Raw genomic sequence first — 23210 nt, 5'->3', positions numbered from 1 at the left:
GAATATCGATTCTTATCAGAAAAAACGAATAAAATGGTGCAGCTTATTTAGCTAAACAATGGAAAAGGAAAGAAAAGCCTTATACAGTATACAAATAGGAAAACCTCCTGTTCCAAATTCACCAACAATTTTTTTATGGTGAACCTAAACTTTTGTAATAGGGATGCGGTGGCTCAGTGAAAAAGATGCTGAGCTTGTTGATCGAAAGGCCGGCAGTTCAGCGGTTCAAATCCCTAATGCTGCGTAACAGGGTGAGCTCCCGTTATTTGTCCCAACTTCTGCCAACCTAGCAGTTTGAAAGCACGTAAAAAATGCAAGTAGAAAAATAGAGACCACTTTTGGTGGGAAGGTAACAGCGTTCCGTGTGCTTTTGGCATTTAATCATGCCAGCCACATGACCAAGGAGACATCTTTGGACAGGGCTGGCTCTTCGGCTTTGAAACAGAGATGAGCACCACCCCCTAGAGTTATGAACGACTAGCACATATGTGCGAAGGGAACCTTTTTCTTTACCTAAACCTGTGTAATAGTAAACTAGAGAATTTTCTAAAGAATTCTTTCAGGCATTTGTGTTAAATGAAAATGAGCCATTTGTGTCTGTTTTCTTAAATAAAATATTATTTAAACAAAAACAACATAACTACTTCCTTAAAGGTCTGTAAACAAAAGGCCCCTGTTAATCTAATAACCTGCTTCTCTCTCTCTCTTTTCCTCTCTCCTTGTACTAGCAAACTGAACTGAGAAGGTTCCTAATTGCTAAGAGATAAGGTAATTGAGTGGTCTCCAGGGTTCCATTCAGTGTAACAAACTTCAATATAGTTGACAAATGTCGATCCATACTACAGGATTAATATGGTTGTGCTTGGCTTCCTCTTTAGCTATCCATTTGCTCTTTGGGTCTAAGTAACATTTTGATTACTTGGAAAGAACTGATGAAGTTTTGCAGTTAATAAGGCTGTCAAGTAATTTGTCAAATGGGGCTTCCATATTTGAAGGGAGGAAAGAAAGAAGTTTATGTGCAAGTTAGCAAAGACTACCTAACTGCTCTGAGTTTAAAAGAAAAGTGCACATCTTGTATGGCTTTTTTTAAAATATAGTAGCTGGTCCTGAGTTCGGATGCAGTAACAGAGTTGTTAATGCTTGGAATAAACTACCTGACTCTGTGATCTCTTCCCAAAATCCCCAAAGCTTCAACCAAAAGCTGTCTACTATTGACCTCACCCCATTTCTAAGAGGTCTGTAAGGGGCGTGCATAAGAGCACAAGCGTGCCTATTGTTCCTGTCCTATTGCTTCCTTTCGTTATATCCAATTAATGTAGTTATTACATACTCATACTTATATATATGCTTATATATTGTATAGTTATTACATGCTTATGCTTATATATACTGTGTGACAAAAATAAATAAATAAAATAAAAAATAAATGAATAGATGCTTCATGTTAAAGAGCTCCTCAGTGAACCAAGAGGTAATACTGATTATCATTTTCATCCTGTCTAAGCAATTAACTTGTCACCCACTGTACTATCTGCCAGATTGTTAGTAAACTTTCCAAATGACCACAGGAAACCAATAGCATCACACAGGCTCCTGGGAAGGATCATTGTGCAGTAGCCTGCTTAAATAAATGTAACTTAAAAATCTTGGAGTGGATTTACATATGAAATATACTCTGAGATCAGATCTGCGACTGAAATTTCTTGAGCCTCCACTTGGCATCAGGATGGTAAAATTCAAGGTTCTTGTAAAATAAGCATTACTTCAGCCACAAATTTTGCTTCTGCTTAGCAATTGATCAGAGTGCTTAGCACGGCAAACATTCCCGTATTCATAAGATATTTAAGTTTGAATGCATCTGCCCTCTACACATTATAAAAATTCGATTCTTTCCAGAACAAAATTAAATAGTGAGAGTCGCAGATGGCAGTATGATGGCAGTTTCATGGACAAATTATTGAGATTGTTGGGTATGGGATGTTTGTATGCCTCTTTGTACTTTGCATGTCTTATAATTTTATTAAACGTATCAAAATATAAAATACAAATACAGGCTCAAGCTTAATCCCTCCAAGACGGAGTGGCTGTGGATGCCGGCATCCCGATTCAGTCAGCTGCAGCCGCAGCTGACTGTTGGAGGCGAGTTACTGGCCCCAAAGGATAGGGTGCGCAACTTAGGTGTCCTCCTGGATGAACGGCTGTCGTTTGAAGATCATTTGACGGCCGTCTCCAGGAGGGCCTTCCACCAGGTTCGCCTGGTTCGGCAGTTGCGCCCCTTCCTTGATCGGGATGCCTTGTGCACAGTCACTCACGCGCTCGTTACCTCTCGCTTGGATTATTGTAATGCTCTCTACATGGGGCTCCCCTTGAGGTGCACTCGGAGGCTTCAGTTAGTCCAGAATGCAGCTGCGCGGGTGATAGAGGGAGCTACTCGTAGCTCCCACGTAACACCGCTCCTGCGCAGACTGCACTGGCTACCTGTGGCCTTTCGAGTGCACTTTAAGGTTTTGGTTACGACCTTTAAAGCGCTCCATGGCTTAGGGCCTGGGTACTTACGGGACCGCCTGCTGTTACCTCATGCCTCCCACCGACCCGTACGCTCTCACAGAGAGGGACTTCTCAGGGTGCCGTCCGCCAAGCAATGCCGGCTGGCGGCCCCCAGGGGAAGGTCCTTCTCTGTGGGGGCTCCCACACTCTGGAACGAGCTTCCCCCGGGTTTACGCCAAATACCTGACCTTCGGACCTTCCGCCGCGAACTGAAGACACATCTTTTCATTCGCGCGGGGCTGGCTTAAATTTTATCGGTCTTTTAAATTTCTTAAATTTTTAATATCAATTTTAAATGGGATTTTAGTTTTTTATATATTTTAAAGTTTCGGGCTAATTATAATTAAGTTTTTTAATTTACATTTTAAATTGTACATTGTATTGTCTTTTTTACTTCTGCCTGTACACCGCCCTGAGTCCTTCGGGAGAAGGGCGGTATAAAAATCAAATAAAATAAATAAAATAATAAAATAAAATAAATGAAAATAGTGGCAAAATGAGGAAGGGAAAAGTGGAGAGAGAGAAGTATTGGGTAAAGGGGAGAAAATAAAGAAAAGCATCAACCCTGACTCTTTTTATTTATTTATTTATTTATTTATTTGATTTTTATACCGCCCTTCTCCCGAAGGACTCAGGGCGGTGTACAGTGTATAAGGCAATAGTCTCATTCTATTTGTATATTTTTACAAAGTCAACTTATTGCCCCCCCAACAATCTGGGTCCTCATTTTACCTACCTTATAAAGGATGGAAGGCTGAGTCAACCTTGGGCCGGGCTCGAACCTGCAGTAATTGCAGGCTACTGTGTTCTTAATAACATTTTATTTTAGCAGAGTAGAATAAAATAATAACATTTTATTTTAGCAGAGTAGAATAAAATAATAACATTTTATTTTTATATAAAATATTATTATTCAATCAATAATACTTTTTTTTAACTTTTACATCTCAGGCACAAAATTTAAAAACAGTTTCCAAATAGAAACATCATTGGATGTATTCTTTTTTGATTATTGGAGAAATTACTTTGGTTCCATCATTTTTTTCCAGCCATTCCTCCATTATGGAATTTAAAATAACTTTCCATTTTTGTGTATAAAGCCTTCTTGCTGCTGTCAACATAAACATACGTTGTTCAAGTTCTTTATCCATTAAACCTAAAGGAGAAGTCTCTTATTTAATTTTTATATTCACTTTCAGAATCTTACGTATGAAAATATGAATCTTATTCTGGTACTTCTTTGCTTTATCACAAGTCTTCCAAACACTCCCTGCACTTTATCAAAAGGCCATGTGTCTTCTTGGACTGTTGAATTACACATGACACATCTGACTGATGGTCAAATGTAACCATGAATCTCTACTTCAGGTTGAGGATTAGAAAATTGCTAGTTTTATTCATTCCGTTTAAACTGCTCATCCAGCTACAGGCCCAGAAATACAGCTTCCTCCCTTGAAACAGATTTATGAATTCTATAAAATAAAGAAAGAAATCCCTATCTCACTAAAAGGTGGGGAGGGGTAGAAGTATTGAATGGGGTGAAGCCTTCTAGGCAAAAATTCATATTAATCATAGGAAAGAGATGATCGGTCAGACAGAACTTTATTTCAGTCATTGACCAATAATGATAGGTCATTCCTCAGTTTCCAAATAAAACCATCAAATGTCTTGCACTTTTCATTTAAGAGGTCTAACAGCTTATCGTTTGGCCACCTGTCATCAACAAATCCAAAAATAGGAACTGGAACATAATAGTATACATGCTGAAATTATATCATTTAACAAGGCAAGATTAAATAGATGTATAATTATGTTTCTTACTAGATTGTACTTTACAGATATATGAAGCAGCTAAACATGAATATATTGTTCCACAACCTTTATGACAGACTCTATTTCTCAATCAAAAAATGCTGCCTAGGGAGAATTCCTTCATGATATTTTCCTTTGGGAGTTGACTGACACAACAGTGGCAACTAAGAATGCTGCAGTTCACAGAAGAAGAACATCAGACAGAAGTACAGTATATCAGATCCATTTACAGTTCTTTTTTAGGGAGTGATCCCATCAAATTCTGTTTTTCTCTAAATTTTAAATTTACAGCCCAGAGAAATTGGCCAGACCAAGATGGAGGCAGACAATTAAATTTCTGAAATGAAAGAAAGGTCCTTTTCATATATATTTTTTTCTGGTAAAGGAAAGGCAAATAGCTAAAAATCATTCTACTTAAAGTCCTTGTAACCCAGGATCCATTATAAATGAAATACTCAAATTTACTTTTACCAGCATTCCTGGAAAAAAATGTTTTACTCGATACTGTTAAAATGTTACTCTTGGGTCAGGCACCCTTAGCCTTTCTAAATCCTCTTTCACTTGAGAGGGCATAAAAAAATGGATGAATTTCTTCAGGGAAAATAAAAATTTGTCCTACAGTTTCTCAGTTAACAGAGCTCGCCTTTAGTGCTGAATGGTAGATCAAGTACTAGGAAAGCTTCATGTGGTGTTTTCTTGTAATGTCTTCTTGTCAGGATTGAATTACACCAAAGAATGTCAAGAAAGCTGCAAACCTCTGAGTTTATTATTATAAGGTTTGAAATCTGAATTGGAAAAATACAAATAGCCATTAAATGGAATCAAATAATTTTCATATCTGTTTGCTATAATCTAGTTATTCATGCTTTTGCAGATCAGATATTGTTGTGACCCAGGCCCAAGTAGATAGTAGTAAATGCAGTCAGTTAAAAATAAACAAATTTTATTAGAACAGCTGAGAATTAACTCATTTTCAGCATTGTCCAAACTAAATCAAAGCAAATTCTTCATAACACAATTCTTCAGTCTTATCACCAACCTTGGCCTAATTAGGCAAACTGCCAAAGACGTCTTCTGCTTTTGAACTCAAAAATTCAAAAGCAGAAGATGCCGACAAGAAATAAATGCAGCAAGACAAGGAGCAAGGCTATCAACGTTGTTTTCCAACAAAGAGCCCAAACACCATTGCTGAACTTTTAAGCCTTATGGGAGGGGCCAATCATCTCTTGGCCCTACTCTCGAGTCGTCCTCTTTGCTTTAGCTGCTCTTGCCTTCTGGCAGCTCTTCTCATGCGTGCATTAAGAACAGGCTCCTCCTGTTCCTCTGCCTCACTACTGTCAGCCTCTGGAGGCTCCACATCACTCCTTGATGGACCTGGCCCCATATCTGCCTCTGATGCAGAGTCCTCATCTGTGCCTTCCCCAGCTTCCAGGACTGACCCATGTTCTTCCTCAGCCTCATCATTGCCCGACTCTGTTGCCAGCTCTGCAGGCTGCTGGCGGACCACAACAGATATAGTAGACCTAGATTATTGTATAATCTAGGGATAGAGATCACGTACCTCATTTTTAATTTACATGAAAGCTGGGACATGATCAGTGAAGTAAAGACAAAGATAGAGAAAGCTCGAATAGTATTCTTCAAAATGAAAAAGGTCTTCTGCAGTCAAAACATAAACCTAGGACTGAAAATCAGGCTTGTCAGATGTTACATCTTTTCTATCCTGCTCTACGGAGTAGAGAGTTGGTCTCTGACAAAAAAAACACTAGAAGAGACTAGACCCATTTGAAATGTGGATTTACAGACAGTTGTTACGGATAAGCTGGGTTAACAAAATCATAAATGAGGAAGTGCTGCCTGGGAAAGCAAAGGGAAATCATCAAAGCCATTAAAAAGAGAAAGTTAGAATATTTTGGACATGTGATGCGACACCCAGAAAAATATGGCATACTTCACTTAATCCTCCAGGGAAAGATTGAAGGCAAACGAGGTCCAGGCAGAAGAAGAACATCATGGCTTCAAAACCTAAGGGACTGGTTTGGACAAAACTCTGTAGCACTTTTTCATATGGCTGTTGACAAAAATAGGATTGCCAACCTGATCGCCAATGTGGCACAAGAAGAAGAAGGGATAGAGAAGATATTCATACATATCTCTTTGCCACCTCATGCTCTGTCCATGAGAATTTAACTGAACTCGTGTTCTTTGAAAGAAAAATTAAAAATAAGTTATCTTGTATCAAACACAATGAAAACTAATATAAGGGGGGACAATTATGTTTTTAAATCTTACATTAGTATCCCATCTCATGATCACTTCATTAAAAATAAGGTAAACTCAAGAATCCTCACTCTAAGAATTTCATCATGATTTTCTTTTCTTTTGAAGGGGAAAAATAAAAATAAAAATAAAAACTTTTCCACCAAGAAGAATGGATAAATACCCAAAGCCAAATGCTACAGACACCATTATTTTAGATAGTGGCTATAGTTATAAATTATTCAATGCTCTGTCTTTAGGGCTGTCTTTTTATTCCAATGGTATCCAACTCTTCACCGTTTTAGCACTATCTAGTGCTGAAGAGTGGTTTCTTTATATGGTTTTTTTTTCCCCTCAGGATTTTTTTCTTTCGCTCTGTTAGTATAAAACAGTGGTAGAGTAGTAATTCATAGCAGCTTTCCAAACCTGGAATTTCACGGATCTATGTGGACTACAGTTTTTAGATTTATAATTACTGTTAGTGCTCTTTTTTTAAAATTTATTTATTTTTGTCACAACATTATATACAAGCACATATAATGATAGAAAAACAATAGGACAGGAATGGTAGGCACTTTCTTTACCTTTCTTGATTGTGAGTTTCTTTACCTTTCTTGATTGTGAGTCTCTTCAGACAGTTGCTTACAGGCTGGTCAGTTCATGACTGGATTATTGCAATGTGATCTAAATAGAGTTGACCCTGAAGACCACCCAGAAATGCAGTGGTACAAGCAAACTATATCAGTTGCCAATCAGCTTCCAAGTGCAATTCAGAATGTTGGTTATTACCTATAAAGCCCTGTCTGACACAAACCTGGATATCTGAGAGATCACTTACAGGTAGTCCTTGATTTACAACCAGCTGTTTAGCAAACCTTCAAAGTTACAATAAACCTTGAAAAAGGGACTTACAACCGGATTCAAAGTTCTGACGTCTACTCTCCCCTGATCATGTGACTGAATTTTGGGTGCTCAGCAGTGGTGGGTTGCTCCCGGTTCTCTCTGGTTCTTGAGAACTGGTAGTAAAAATGGCAGGAGGCTCCACCACCCACCCTGACATCATATTTAGTGAACTGTGCATGCACAGAAGCATGTGTGCTCCCATTGCAAACCGGTAGTAAAGGTAAGTAGAACCCACCCCTTGTGCTCAGCAACCAGTCCATATTTATGGCCATTTGCAGCATCCTGCAGCCATATGGCTGTGATTTACAACTGTTTTGCCAAAAACTGCCAATTACTTTTTGTTTCAGGCAAGAGACATTCCACAGCAACTACATTTTGCTTAATGTTTGATGCCAAAAAAAAAAAAAGTTATAAAATCAGGTGTGGCCATCTGGTGGCCATCTTTACAACTGTGATGACTTATAACCAAAATTACAGGCACAATTACAGTCATAAGTTAAGGACTACCTCTATTCTAATTGTTTCTGCCTGTCTGGTACATTCCACTAGAGTGGGTGTCTTCAGGTTTCTTCTATTAAATATTGTCACCCTGTATTGTTATCCAAGGAAGTGTGCCTTCTCTGTGATAGCCCCCACATTCCAGAGTTAAGGGCAGGGACCTCTTAAAACATAGCATTCATTCTAGGTCTGTAGTTAATATGTTTTTGCACTTTTGGTAGCCGTGTTTGGTTTGATTTGTATCACTTTTAAATCATTTCTGTCTGGGCTATCTGTGTCATTTTATGTTTTATCTGTTTTTATGGATTCTTTGCATGACTAAAGTCATGACTGAAATAAATTTTAGTTATCATCTTCCTCATCAGGACCAACTGATCTGGAATTTGTGCATTGAGGTTCTAACTACATTTGGAGGCCCTGGATGGGAATACTGGCCTATTTTATCACACAGAATTATTGTGAAAGTAAAACTGAGGGGAGCAAGGTCATTTACAGGACTGTTAGGACATAAATACAGTTAATAATGAATGACATATTTTTCCTCCCTAATTCATTTGCAATTGCAGCTGCAAATATTTGTAATATATCTTCCTTATCTGCTGTTATTGATTTTAAAAGCCACTATTTAGATTAAATTTAACATTATCTAACTGGCTAAGACAAATGTAGGATTACTGACTTTGTGACTAATAGTAGTGTAATTCTATTTGTTTGCAATTATGCTTGGAACCAATGTGTAATGTGTTTCTCCATGACTGGCTGTTTATGATGCAGTTATTCTAGATTGTCCTAGTAGCCAATTAAGTAAGCAATAAACATGAAATTTAGTCTGGCAAGTTATCTAATACTCTCTTCATTAGACCTGCTATCATATTACAAAAATTCCATTGTTTCTGATAGATAATCCAGTCTTGAACCAAATATAGATTCCACCGGACTTCTTTATATAAGTACAAATAACATGTGCATACAGTATGCAATAGCAGTTCACAAAATACTATCGGATTCGCTTTTGGTAGGACATCAAATAAAAAGACCAAGAGGTATAGTCTGGTAGCCTGCAAATCAATAGCATCCACAGGATAAAAACAAAATATTAAAATGGCAATCAGGACTGCACAGTTGAAGCCTGACTTTCTTGTATATGTGTTAACTTCAAACATAGGTACACTAGGAGTGTGGCTTCAATTGCAGTCATGGCTGTCATCTTGAATTTTGTTTTGGGTTTTTTTAAACTCCTCACCCTGCTGCTATGGATTGTCCATGATCATACTAAACAAATTAGTGTTATAAAAAGCAGCTTTTTTCTGTTCTTAGAGAGAGATAGCAGCTCAAATTGGCACCCAGTGAAGAGTTCACATTTAAGTTCAGCATTATTAGAACTAGGCAGCAATTTCTGAGAAAGTCACCATATTCAGTAAAGAGGTAAAGAATTGCTCCCAATGAATGGCCTTTAGATTGCTGCTGCCCAGATATGCTGATTTATTTATTGCAGTCATTCCTCATATGCAAAGAACCAAATCATACACACAGATACACAGAAGCCACAATGAGGCTATTATCCCATAAATCTTAAAATTGCCAGAATCCAACACTATTTAGTTAAAGCTTGATTTATCAGATTTCTTGATCTATGTCTCCTACTGGGAGTTATTTAACTACAATTTTATAGAAATAGTGCCATAGAGAAGTTGGTCAGCCTATGTAATCATAAAATGTATCTATCAGTGTCAGTATAAACCATTCTTCATAATGGGCATGATTTTTAAAAGGAAGGGATTCTATCGTAAAGGGATGATACAAAAGCATTTTCCACAGTCATAGTCCCTCTGTTAACACAAGAGTCAACACACCACTCATTTTCAAAAATTGCAGATATTTTCTTGGTAACACTTCCAACAGCAAGTCATTAAATCTTGCATTATTGCATTATTTCAGCTATGTTAAATTAATTAATTAATTAATTATTAAATTACTAAGCAGCTGAGATAAAACTGAGAAGGAAAGAAGGAATTTCAGACAATTATTCCAACTTCTCTGAAAATTAAGATCCCACATTTGTTCTGCTATGAACCCTAGAATTCCATACAGCTTCTAACTGATTTCTCATTCTATTACTTACGATATTCAAAAGCAAAAAAAATAAATTAAAAAAATGGGTTGGATATTTTTTTTTGAAAGGCTGAAAAAAGTATATTGCGCAGGACTGAAATCTACTTACCTTCCCTAGCAGTTCGGAAGTACGTGTGCATCAGGTGCGATTTTGGACCCTCTGTGCATGCCCACGCACAAAGCCTTCTACGCATGCGCAGAGGGTAAAAAACAGGTTACTTCCTGGTTAAAACCAGGTTGGTGGGCAGAGCCTCATGCTGCCACTGCTACCGGTTCTCCGAACCACCCGCCACCATCGCTACCTGTTTGCCTCAACCAGTGCGAACCGGTAGCATTTCACCCCTGGTATTATGGATAAAACGCTGCCTACCTGAAGCAGACTCAAATGAAGTGCAAATCTCATGATAACCTTAAACCCACACAAAGATTTCATATCTGTAAGTAAAGCAAAAGCAAAAGAAACTAGTACAAAGAAGCACACAAATCCTTAAAAATATCCCAGTGCTCATCAATAAAACATCCCAAGATTGCCTTTGCTAGATCATCTAAATGGAATTGTACTTCACAGAAATTTCTGTTGAAACCTGTAGACTGGATAATATATTATTGTGACTTTCTTTATCACTATGATAAAACTCTGCACCGTACTTTTTCTGAATGGAAAACAGATGAGCACTGACAGCAACCTCTTTTGTCCTCTTTTCCTTCATTATTATTCTCTTTTTTCATTAGAGATAAAGTTCCCAGCAGATAAAGAACAGAATATAACTCCAATGATTGAAACAGACTTGAAACACCAATATTTTTTAATAAATATGCATCGTAAATGCAGTTTGCTTTTTTCCCTCCCTCATTGGGAAACTTTTAACTTTTAGCTATTCTTTGGATTCATATTTTTGAAGCTTCCATCTACAGTCATAAGCCTGTAATTGAAAGAAACAGAGAAGAATATTTGCAATTCACATCATGGCTCTCTGGCAGGAAAAACTCCCTTTTCTAAATTCATTGTGAAATTATTTTTTTTAAAATTAAATTATGGGCAAAGTTTTGAAGTTGTTGATATGAGAGCTGATACCTCTTTAAAATGCTGTTAACTAGACATTGTAAAGTAAGTTTGAAACTTATGGACAGTAAGTCTGAAACAGATTAAAATGTTCCAATTTTAACTATTTTTCTGTAAATAAGTGTGGAAATTGTGCAAAAGTGGCAATGGGAAAGGCAGGGAAGCAGAAGAAAAGGTAGGTTTAGAACTTCATAGAAATACTATTAATTTTAAAATGTATTTTTATTAAGGATTTTAATTATAATAGTGAAATCTAACAGAAACTAAACTTAAAGAAAAGAGTAGAAGTCTAAAGTTCTTTATTCTAGAATGAAAAGTACAAGAAAAAAGGAATCTATGGAGATTCTCAGTCATCCATGTCATAGTTGTTTCAAAGGTGTTCTCTTTTTTTTCCTTCAGAAGGCAGCTGGACTGTTTCTTTTCCTTGAGTAGGAAGAAGAAGAAGATTTCTCTTCTCTTCCAGGAGCTTCATTAATTCTGGAATAATTAATTCAGAATTAATTAATTCCATTAATTCTGATGGCAGGGGGTGGGTAGAGAAGGAAAAAGAAAAAATAGGAAGAAATATATAAAGAAGCAACTGTCAACTTTTGTCACAACAAATATAAACAAAATTAGTGACTCTTCATTCGATATCCCACCTCTTTATCTATAAACATATCTGTACATCATCTAACATAACATAACATAACATAACATCAGAGTTGGAAGGGACCTTGGAGGCCTTCTAGTCCAACCCCCTGCCCAGGCAGGAAACCCTACACCATCTCAGTCAGATGGTTATCCAACATTTTCTTAAAAATTTCCAGTGTTGGAGCATTCACAACTTCTGAAGGCAAGTCGTTCCACTTATTAATTGTTCTAACTGTCAGGAAATTTCTCCTTAGTTCTAAGTTGCTTCTTTCTTTGATCAGTTTCCACCCATTGCTTCTTGTTCTACCCTCAGGTGCTTTGGAGAACAGCCCAACTCCCTCTTCTTTGTGGCAGCCCCTGAGATATTGGAACACAGCTATCATGTCTCCCCTAGTCCTTCTTTTCGTTAAACTAGACATACCCAGTTCCTGCAACCGTTCTTCATATGTTTTATCCTCCAGTCCCCTAATCATCTTTGTTGCTTTTCTCTGCACTCTTTCTAGAATCTCAACATCTTTTTTACATCGTGGCGACCAAAACTGGATGCAATATTCCAAGTGTGGCCTTACCAAGGCATTATAAAGTGGTACTAACACTTCACGTGATCTTGATTCTATCCCTCTGTTTATGCAGCCCAGAACTGTGTTGGCTTTTTTAACAGCTGCTGCACACTGCTGGCTCATATCTAAATGGTTATCCACTAGGACTCCAAGATCCCTCTCACAGGTACTACTATTGAGCAAGGTACCACATATACGGTACTGGTGCATTTTGTTTTTTGGCCTAAATGTAGAACCTTACTTTTTTCACTGTTGAATTTCATTTTGTTAGATGGCCCAATGTTCAAGTCTGTCAAGATCTTTCTGTAACTTGAGCCTATCTTCTGGAGTGTTAGCTATTCCTGCCAGCTTGGTGTCATCTGCAAATTTGATGAGTTCCCCATCTATCCCCTCGTCCAAGTCATTGATGAAGATGTTGAAGAGTACTGGGCCTAAAACAGAGCCTTGGGGTACTGCACTGCATACTTCCCTCCATGTGGATGTAGTTCCGTTGAGGACTACACGTTGAGTGCGGTTGGTCAGCCATTCTGAATCCATCTGGTGGTGGTGCTGTCTAACCCACATTTGTCTACTTTATCTAGTAGTAGGTTATGGTCTACTTTATCAAATGCTTTACTGAAGTCCAAGTAAATTATATCAACAGCATTCCTCTGGTCTACTAATTTTGTCATTTTGTCAAAGAATGCGATAAGATTAGTCTGGCATGATCTGTTTTTGACAAACCCATGTTGGCTTTTGGTTATTACTTTGTTTGCTTCTAGGTGTTCGGTGATTCGTTGCTTGATTATCTTTTCCAGAATCTTCCCCGGTATTGAGGTCAGACTGATAGGTCTGTAGTTTCCTGGATCTGTTTTTTCCTTTTTGAAGATGGGAACTACATCAGCTCTTTTCCAGTCCTCTGGCAGCTCCCCTGTGCTCCAGGATCTTTGAAAGATATAGTTCAGTGGTTCTGAGATCACGCCTGCCAGTTCCTTCAGAACCTTGGGGTGTAATCCATCCGATCCTGGTGATTTGAACTCGTCTAGGGTAGACAGGTGTTCACTTACCATTTTCTTCCCTATTTTAACGTGTTTCTAATCTGTTTTTTGTAGTGCTGTTTTTGATAGGTTGGATTGTTTTTTCCTTTTGTGTAAAGACAGATGCAAAATATGAGTTAAGTAGATCTGCTTTCTCCCTGTTGCTTGTCATCTTCTTGCCACTTTCTCCCAGCAATGGGCCAATTGTTTCCTTGACTTTTTTCTTGTTTTTAACATGTTGGAAGAAGCTTTTTTTGTTATTTTTTACTTTTGTCGCTAGCCTTTGTTCATTGTGAGCCTTAGCTTTCCTCACTTCATCTTTACAGGCTCGGGCTATTTGCTGATATTCTGCCTTAGTTATTTGCCCCTCTTTCCACTTTTTATATTTGTCCTTTTTGTCTTTCCATTTGTCACATAGTTCTTTATACATCCATGCTGGTTTCTTTTGAGATCTACTATTTTTCTTCTTCATTGGTATTGTGTTAGACTGTGCTTTTATAATCTCACTTTTCAAAATTTCCCAAGCTTCTTGAGTTGTTTCCCCCTGAGGATTCTCATCCATTGAATCCTTCTCAAGCTCTCTCTAAGTTTATTGAAATTAGCTCTCTTAAAGTCCAAGACTCTAGTTTGACTTTGTTCTACTACTTGTATTTGCTTAATGTCGAATTCCAATATTGCGTGGTCACTTGCCCCCAAGGTTCCTGTAGCTTCAACACCTTCTATCATTTCATCTCTGTTAGTGAGAATTAAGTCCAATATAGCTGATCCCCTTGTCGCCTTGTCTATTTTTTGGGAAACAAAATTGTCTGCTAGGTTTGTTAGGAACCTGTTGGATCTTCCACTTGGTGCAGAGTTTGTTTCCCAGTTGATGTCAGGGTAGTTAAAATCCCCCATTACTATTGTGATGTGCTTCCTACATACCTTAGTTAGCTGACTAACAAAAAGTTCATCTACATCCTCTGTTTGGTTGGGTGGCCTATAGTATAGACCTATGGCAATATCGTTTTTCACCCCTTTTATATTGACCCAAATACATTCAAGATGATTGATCTATTCTGGCCTGGTATCGGCAAAAAGTCCATAAAGGGTTGTCAGAAGTAACAACATAACTTGCTTTAACCTTGATCAAATAAAGCAACTTTATATATTTTAATTTTATTTTTAACACAGTCTTACACTGTACACCGAGAGCATATGCACCAAGACAAATTCCTTATATGTCCAATCACACTTGGCCAATAAAAAATTCTATTCTAGTCTATTAATCTTTAGTTCATTCCAATAGGATTTGATTTCTCTGGATTTCTTTTTTGTTCCATTTGCAAAAAGTTCTTCCAAGTTTTAACAAGCTTCTTTTGTAAACCCAGTAGGAAGAAATTATTCAGACCATTATTTGTTTGTTTAATGCAATGCCCACCTTGGCCATTAGATGACTCTTAGTTTGTCATTTATATTTCTCTTTTAAATTTTAAAAACTCAGCCAGTTTCTTTTGTAGATCCAGCAAAACATTTTTAGGCATATTTAAGATATAAATATTAGTGAAGACTGAAGCTTTTTTTAAGATATTATGGACAAACCAATCAAAAAACAGTTTGGGGTAATATCCCTTCACATGGTGACCACAGTGAGAATTTTACTTGCCAAGCACTGAAAATGCTGACCATCGAAGAATGGATTTTAAAAATTAGCAGAGATGGTGAAACTAACTATTTTGATTAGAGATAATAGACTAGGTAGCTTTATAATAGACTGGAACCCGTTTGTGGACTTTCTATGTGTTAAATACAATAGCAGATGGTTCAATTGCTGCTCTTTCGTTTGGCTCAGAAATAGTTAATGAGCAATTTCCAAAAGTGTTTAGAAAATGAAGTTTATTATTGGCTGTCTTAATGTCCTTTAAATCTTTCCACCATCTAACAGAATGGGTAATCCTATTGTCTCTTGATGCTCAAACCCATGGAAAGCAATTTATCCTGTGGTCTTCTTGTGAAGAGCAGACATCTGGAGCACATGTGGGTGGTCTCCCATCCCCTTCTTATCCAGACATTCCAACGAACCAGTTTAGACAATTCCATGTTCTTTCCTATGATCATTGGTTCTACTTTCACAGAATCATTTTCAGTTCATTATATCTCCCCCAAAAATCTGCTAGAAATTGAGTTAATCTAGCAAAGATGGTGTTGTGATGGTGTGGGAATATAGGGAGAAATTTCTGAGGTTTTGAAGTTATCCCACTGCTATGAAATTAACCCAAGGCACAGCTGGTTTCCCTGCATTCATTGTAGGTATGCTCAACATTTCTGAGCTATGTATTATGTGATAATTTTAGTAGTCTCTTTAGAAGCTTCTTGGACCACTAGAAAGTTTTATAACAATAGCAATAGCACTTAGACTTTATATAACGTTTCATAGTGCTTTACAGCCCTCTTTAAGTGGTTCACAGAGTCAGCATATTGCCCTGAACAATCTGGACTCCCATTTTACCAAACGTGGAAGGATGGAAGACTGAATCAACCTTGAGCCAGTCAGTATTGAACTCCTGGCAGTGGGCAGAGTTAGCCTGCAATACTACATTGTAAGCACTGCACTACCATAAACTTGAGCCAAAAGAAAAGCAACAATTGATCCTAACAGTGTTTCAAACTATCCAAAGCCTGCATGAAGTGGTATGACAAATCATGTTTAATCCATAGTCATATTATAAACCCACCTCATTTACTGAGATCATCTAATCTCCTTCTCCAGTTTTCTGCAATCTGTAGTCTCTAATCCTGCTGTAAAATTTCCTTTGTCTTTTCTATCTGTTCTCTAATTATTCAGTGGCCTCATCAATCTTTGAACTTTCAACTATGCATTTCCCATCACTTCGTCTCATTGCCATGTTGCTCTAGTCCTAACTTGGATATCAACTGCTCTGACAAAGGATCACTTGTTACATAATCAATACATGTTTTATCCTAAACTTCATTAAATTGTCTTCTAGTTTCTCTTGTCCGAATTTTCTACCAAAATTGACTATAAAGCATAAATCAATAATTTTGATTTCCAGGAATCTTACTTTTTTTTCTCTCTTACTGGTATATATTTATTTTTTTCCTGTCAATTTTATCTTCCAACCACTAAAACCAGAGGGGAAAAGAGAAGCAATTAATGTTGAGTATTTTTCAAGCACTTGATTAGGATGAACAATTAAGATTCATCAGGGGAAAAGATAAAAAGGGACATATACTTGCACAAGAATTGCTCCTGATAAATAATGTGACTAGATGCAACCTTGAAAGCAGTAATAGATAATTAAGCATAAACACAACTTGCCAAAATGAGTATGTTAGATGTGACCAGATAATGTTGAGCACTCACTTTAATATATTTAAAAAGTAAGGATGCCCTAGCTTTTAAAGATAGAGGATAATGTTTTTAAACATTTTCATCTCACTATTTATTTACATCTAGTATAGCTTCATGGAACTGATTTTATCCTATCCTTTAAAATCCTTCTCTTTCTTTCTTTTCTTTTCTAGCCTGTCTTGATGTATTCCTTCAACTATTGACATTTCTATGAAATACTTTGCTTTGGGAAAAGCTGGGAATCTCAGAGGTTGAAATTTTGTGAACTGCAGTAAAATAGAGAAACAATATGTCTTATTAGAGGTTTATCTAGATTCAGGAAACTTACATTTATAAAAGTATTCTGAGTATTATAAAAAGAAAGAAGGAGAAAAAAAATGCTGTTTTGATGAACTGTAAAATATAATTTTTACTAAAACATTTTTTTAAAAAGATGATAAAGATACTAGTATAAAGTAAAAAAGAGAAAGAAATCCAAGAGAAAGCAAAAAGTGAAAGAAAAGAAAAAAAGTTAAATATAGAAAAGAAAAGAAAAAGATACTAAGAAATGGCTTTCAATACTCTTTCAAGCAGTTGTCAGTACATATTTATTTCTATATGTGATGAAATGCCTAACAGACCTTGGAAACACAGAGCAAGAAGTGAAACAGGCATGAGAGGAAACTGGGCATTATTAAAGCAGTTCTTGAGATCAAGGAGGAAGCAAACATGAGAGGGTAATTTCTTGCTCGGTGTTATTTGCAATTTGGGTAAAGCTCTCTGGCCTTAGCCCGCACTTTCCCACACCCTTCTATGACAGGGATGTCAAACTTGCAATGACATGTCATCATTTGACATATCACAACTTTTCCCCCTTCACTAAACCGGGGTGGGCATGGCCAGTGCATGACACATCCGGCCCATGGGCTGCGAGTTTGACGCTCCTGTTCTATGAGGTGGAATTGAAATTGCACCTGTTTCAACAGATGGGTGAAGAATTATCTTTCAGAGTTTATGATCTTCAAAGAGAAACACAGCCTTTCAAGACAGGGGTGAGGAAAAACAATTCCATTCCAATGCAGATCTGAAATTATAAAATCTCATTATATACAAGTATTATACAGGCTTATTCTTTAAAACTCTGATTGATTTAATTACATGAAATGGATATGCAGTAGTAAACAAACACATGCAGTGGTACACAATGCTGGATAATTGTAACTTGTATTATAAATTATAATTGTATGGATGTATCTCACTTAACTTTCTTATTTTGTAACTTGTGTCCACAATATGTTCTTCAGTTTCCAGATGTGCTCACAGCCAAAGAAGCTCAAGACCTCCATCCTATAATGGAAACCTACAATTTCTACGGTGTCTCTGCATAAATATTGTGGAAAACGTTAGAACACCAGGATCTTTAATTATGTTGGAAGTTTCCATGGGCAGAGAAAACTTGAATATTATCATCTGCAAGCTGCTCCTTTAACATCTGTTATATCCTAGAATATAACAACAACAATAACAACAATAACAAAATATCCTTTACCATTCTGTTTCTTTAGTGAAAGTGTCAATGTTCCATAAGATTTGCTTCTACGTTTGCTGTTTCCTCTTGAGTGGATAATTTAGTTATTATTGACTATGTACATATATTATGGAAAATACAGGTGGTGGTGCATTTAAATCACTGCATTCCAGTGTTATGCCCACCTGTTTACAACAGCCTTTTTGATTTTCGATGAAATTTTGCTGCCAGCCTCTCTAGTACAGTTTGGCAAACTCTACTTATCAGTCTGACAGGATGAGAAGTTCATTAGATTGGATATATGCGGTAGTAGGTTTCAAAACCCAGAGCTACCTGTTTGCTATTGGTAATGCACATGTGTGTGAGCTCGCTTTGTGAATGCAAAGTTTCTGCGCATGCACAGATAATTTTTGATGATGTCTGTGCAGGTGGGTGGAGCCTCCCACCACCATCACTACCAGTTTGCCTGAACCGAGTGAATCAGGAGCAACCCACCACTGGATATATGATTGGCAGTGACCCACCTTACAGGATTTCTTGCTATTAGGATTCTAATAGAGATGACTTTGATCTTGATTTATGGTCTCTTCCTGATTTCAAGATTGAGAACTTGCTTCCCATGTTTTGTCATATTTATTATGATGACAGAATCTAAGATTGTATAGTTGTCATGTTCTGAGAAAGCAACAAATGGCTATTAATAGTCCATTAATAATCCCTCATGAGTGAATATTTTTTTTATATTTTTTTATTTTGTCACAACATTATATACATGAACATATATTGAAAGGAAACAATAGGACAGGAACGGTAGGCACTTTTGTGCACTTATGCATGCCCCTTATAGTCCTTTTAGGAATGGGGTGAGGTCAATGGTAGACAGTTTTTGGTTAAAGCTTTTAGGAGTTGGAGAGGAGACCACAGAGTCAGGTAGTGAATTCCAAGCATTAACAACTCTGTTACTGAAGTCATATTTTCTGCAATCAAGATTGAAGTGGTTGACATTAAGTTTGAATCTATTATTTGCTCTTGTATTATTGCTATTGAAGCTGAAGAAGTCTTTAACAGGAAAGACATTGCAATAGATGATTCTCTGTGTTAAACACAGGTCTTGTCGGAGTCGGTGGAGTTCTAAGTTCTTTAATCCCAGGATTTCAAATCTGGTGGAATAAGGTATTTTGTTGTTTACAGAGGAGCGGAGAACTCTTCTTGTAAAATATTTTTGGACTTGTTCAATTGTATTAATGTCAGAGATGTGGGTTTAATGTCAGAGATATGGGTTTATATCTATTTCAGAGAAATAGTTATAAAGACATTTTTCTTAGGCATATTTTAGATTTATTTTTTTGCTTGCATGTTTGAACGATACTAAGATCTTCATCATCTCTTGGCAAATTCTATTAATTATTTTAGGAAATGTTAAGTTATCTGAGTATAAAAATGATGACTCTTGGGTTATGCAACAAAAATACTGTGTTAAAAATTTCTTTATTGTGTGTGTGTTAAGAGAGAAAGAGAGAGAGGGAGGGAGAGAGAGGGACGGAAAGAGAGAGACACCATATAAATGGGTAGATGCTTAAGCAACTGTTATAAAGTGACAAATAAAGTATTAGGGGTGATTTGTTTCCCTTTATTCTATATGATGCTTGCTTATTTATTTGACAAATTGTATGTATCCGTATTTTTCAGAGTAGAAGACGCTCCAGAGTATAAGAGTTATAGTATATAATATATTATTTATTTGTCAAGCATGTATTAGATAACAGATAAGTATTAGATATAATTATGAATATATGAGATGGATACAAATAAAAGGAAACATTAGGACAGGGACGGTAGGCATGCTGGTGCGCTTATGCATGCCCCTTAAAGATCTCTTAGGAATGGGGTGAGGTCTACAGTAGACAGTGTAAGGTTAAAGTTTTGGGGGTTTGGGGAAGAAACCACAGAGTCAGGTAGTACATTCCAGGCATTGACCACTCTGTTGCTGAAGTTGTATTTTCTGCAATCGAGTTTGGAGCGGTTTACCTTGAGTTTTTATCTATTGTATGCTCATGTATTATTGCAGTTGAAGCTGAAGTAGTCATTGACAGGTAGGATGTTGTAGAAGATAATTTTGTGTAGTATGCTTAGGTCAGATCGAAGGCGGCATAGTTCTAAATTGTCTAATCCCAAAATTTCAAGCCTGGTGGCATAAGGTATTCTGTTGTGAGCAGAGGACTTATTCCTCTTATTATTGTGAGGATCCAATTACTCACATGGAACAGGTTCAGACTGTTTTTGCAACTTTATCAATACAAGCTATAAGAAAGGTACATTTGATTTATTTCTTTTGGATTATTTGAGCTATTACATTTCCCCCAAGGTTATCAAGAAAGATCTTACTAAAGTAGAATCCATTCTGTTGCATCCCAGGTCTGTCGTTCTCTACTCCCTCCCCCCATCTCCATGTCTCAAGGACTTTCAATATTTTCTGGGATTTGCAAGCTTTCTTCCTTGCACAAAGGCTGTCATCCAATTTACCAAGAAAGGAGTTCTTTTGAAGTATGATTCTGATGCTCAACAGGCTTTTCCTTATTCAACAGACATTTGTTTCACAGACCCTCCCCTGCCCCCACCCACCAGATCCCGCACACTTCTTTGCTATTCAAATGAATACATTTAACTTTGCATTAGGAATTGCTGTCTTACAGATAGTTAAGCAATTGGGAAATAGCTTATTGCTCTTTCCTGTTTTTTCCTGAAAATTCCTGCCAGCTGAAAAGAACTATGATGTTTTTAACAAGATGCTAGTGATCAGAGACACATGTCAATATTAGCACCCTCTCCAAAGCAGCTTTGATTCCTGTCAACATTTGAATAGACTACAAGAATTTGTACATTTACATATTTTTCGCAAGTTCACACAGTACCATTTTAGGTGGATACTTTTTTCCTTTCATTTAAACTTTCATATTGCTTACATTCATAAATGAAAGTATAAGCAGGCTGATACTCTATTATACTTTCCTCATATGTTGCCTACTACAATTTACCCTCACCTCCTATGGCCTAAGAACTTTATGCTTGCCAATCCCATATTACAATATAGAATCGAATCGAATCGAATAGAATAGAATAGAATCGAATCGAATCGAATCGAATCGAATAGAATAGAATAGAATAGAATAGAATAGAATAGAATAGAATAGAATAGAATAGAATAGAATTTTTATTGGACAAGTGTGATTGGACACACAAGGAATTTGTCTTGGTGCATATGCTCTCAGTGTACATAAAAGAAAACTCCCTGCACTGGGAGACATATTCATCCTCTCACATAGTAAATCTGCACCTAACATCTCCTCCATCTCCTCCTCCTCCTCTCCATGTCAGCATTTCAGGCCTTAAACAACCCTGAATGTACATTAAAATTCACTAAGGCGTACATTTTCCAGCATATTAAGAGCTCAAAAACACATATATTAGAAAAAATTGTGCATGAGCATTTTTACTGTTAAAAAATACATGTGTGTAATCTAGAAAAAGGACATATGTAAAATTGTATATTTGGGAAAAAAATGTTAACAAAAAGTCAGATTAATAATTTTGTAGGCTTCTTGCACCAGACATATGATGTCAAACAGAACATGCATTTCTATTTGGTAAAACCAACATTTAAGTAAAAATGAAAATAACTCAATCACCCCTTATTACTTTTTTTCTAGCAGGTATGTTAGATAGCTTTTCAAACTGAGAATTAGAAATGGCTTCTCAGTGGTGCATTGAACATTTCAAGGAGAGAACAACATTGTCTTCAAACAAATGATGACTAGAAATTCCTTACTATTGGAAAAAGAAAGTTTCCATGTAGGAGGAACATGTTCCAAGATATAAATCACTATCATTGGTCTTGCCAGGTATGTAATGAGTTCAGAGAAGAAATGCTTTATACCTGAGATATTTTTTTTTTAAAAAAAAGCATCTTTTACTCCAGTCAACAACAATGCAATCTGTTTGGTTTAGGAGCAATTACTGAAAACTATTTAGCTGACATTATACATATTTGCTCTGAAGATTCAAAGGCAACTAAAAAGCTGGAGCTTCATGTTTTGGCTGCCACTTGTTTTTAATTGTGGACTGGATTCATTTTATTGCTGTGGTTTCTAAAGTGTGAAGCAGGCAGAATGTCTTAATGAGTTTGGACACTTGCCAGCAAGACACAACCTTCTCAGTAATCCTTCTCTGTGTATTTCTTTCTTGCGTCGGACTCATTCATGAAGTTAGCAAATAAAGTAAGGATTGCTAGAGAATGCACAATGGTCCTAATGCAACACAGTAAATCAATCTTAATTCTATTAAGCCCGGCCTGAACTGTTGGATAACATACCTCAAAAAACAACTTAACTCTATAATATGCTTGGAGATGTCTCTCTTGATACTCTCCATGCTCACTTCCCTACCTGACATTTAATTAACTTTTTTTTTTTAAAATCATGGTAAACTATAATGGAGAGAGGCATGGTACAAAGCAAAGTGTAAGCATCATTTCGCATTGCAAGCATGCATTCAGGCTCAGTGGAAGCCTTATTAGAAAAGAAAAATGATGAATGACTGTAGTACACTTATTTGTTTGTTTGTTTGTTTGTTTGTTTGTTTACTGTGGATTCTTTGCAGATTTATCCCACTTGTTAAGCATATAGAAGGGAAGGGGGGGGGTTTCTCTTCTAATTTCATACTCAAAACAGCATACTTTGAAGTAAGAGAACAATAGACTTGAATACCTCAGTGAGCTTTGTGGTTGCAAGGGGACAATAAAACCTGGATTTTCCCATTCCAGAGCCTAGTTTCCACTATATTAGATTGCTATAACAAAACATTCTGGAGTAGGAGGGATGTCCTGAAACAATCTCTCCAACTTTCCTTCCAATTGTCTGTGCATGTTTGCATGCGTGTACACTTGTTTGTTTGT

This window comes from Ahaetulla prasina, chromosome 3 (genome assembly GCF_028640845.1).
Source record: "Ahaetulla prasina isolate Xishuangbanna chromosome 3, ASM2864084v1, whole genome shotgun sequence".
Lineage (NCBI taxonomy): Eukaryota > Metazoa > Chordata > Lepidosauria > Squamata > Colubridae > Ahaetulla > Ahaetulla prasina.
This window is presented reverse-complemented; position numbering follows the sequence as displayed.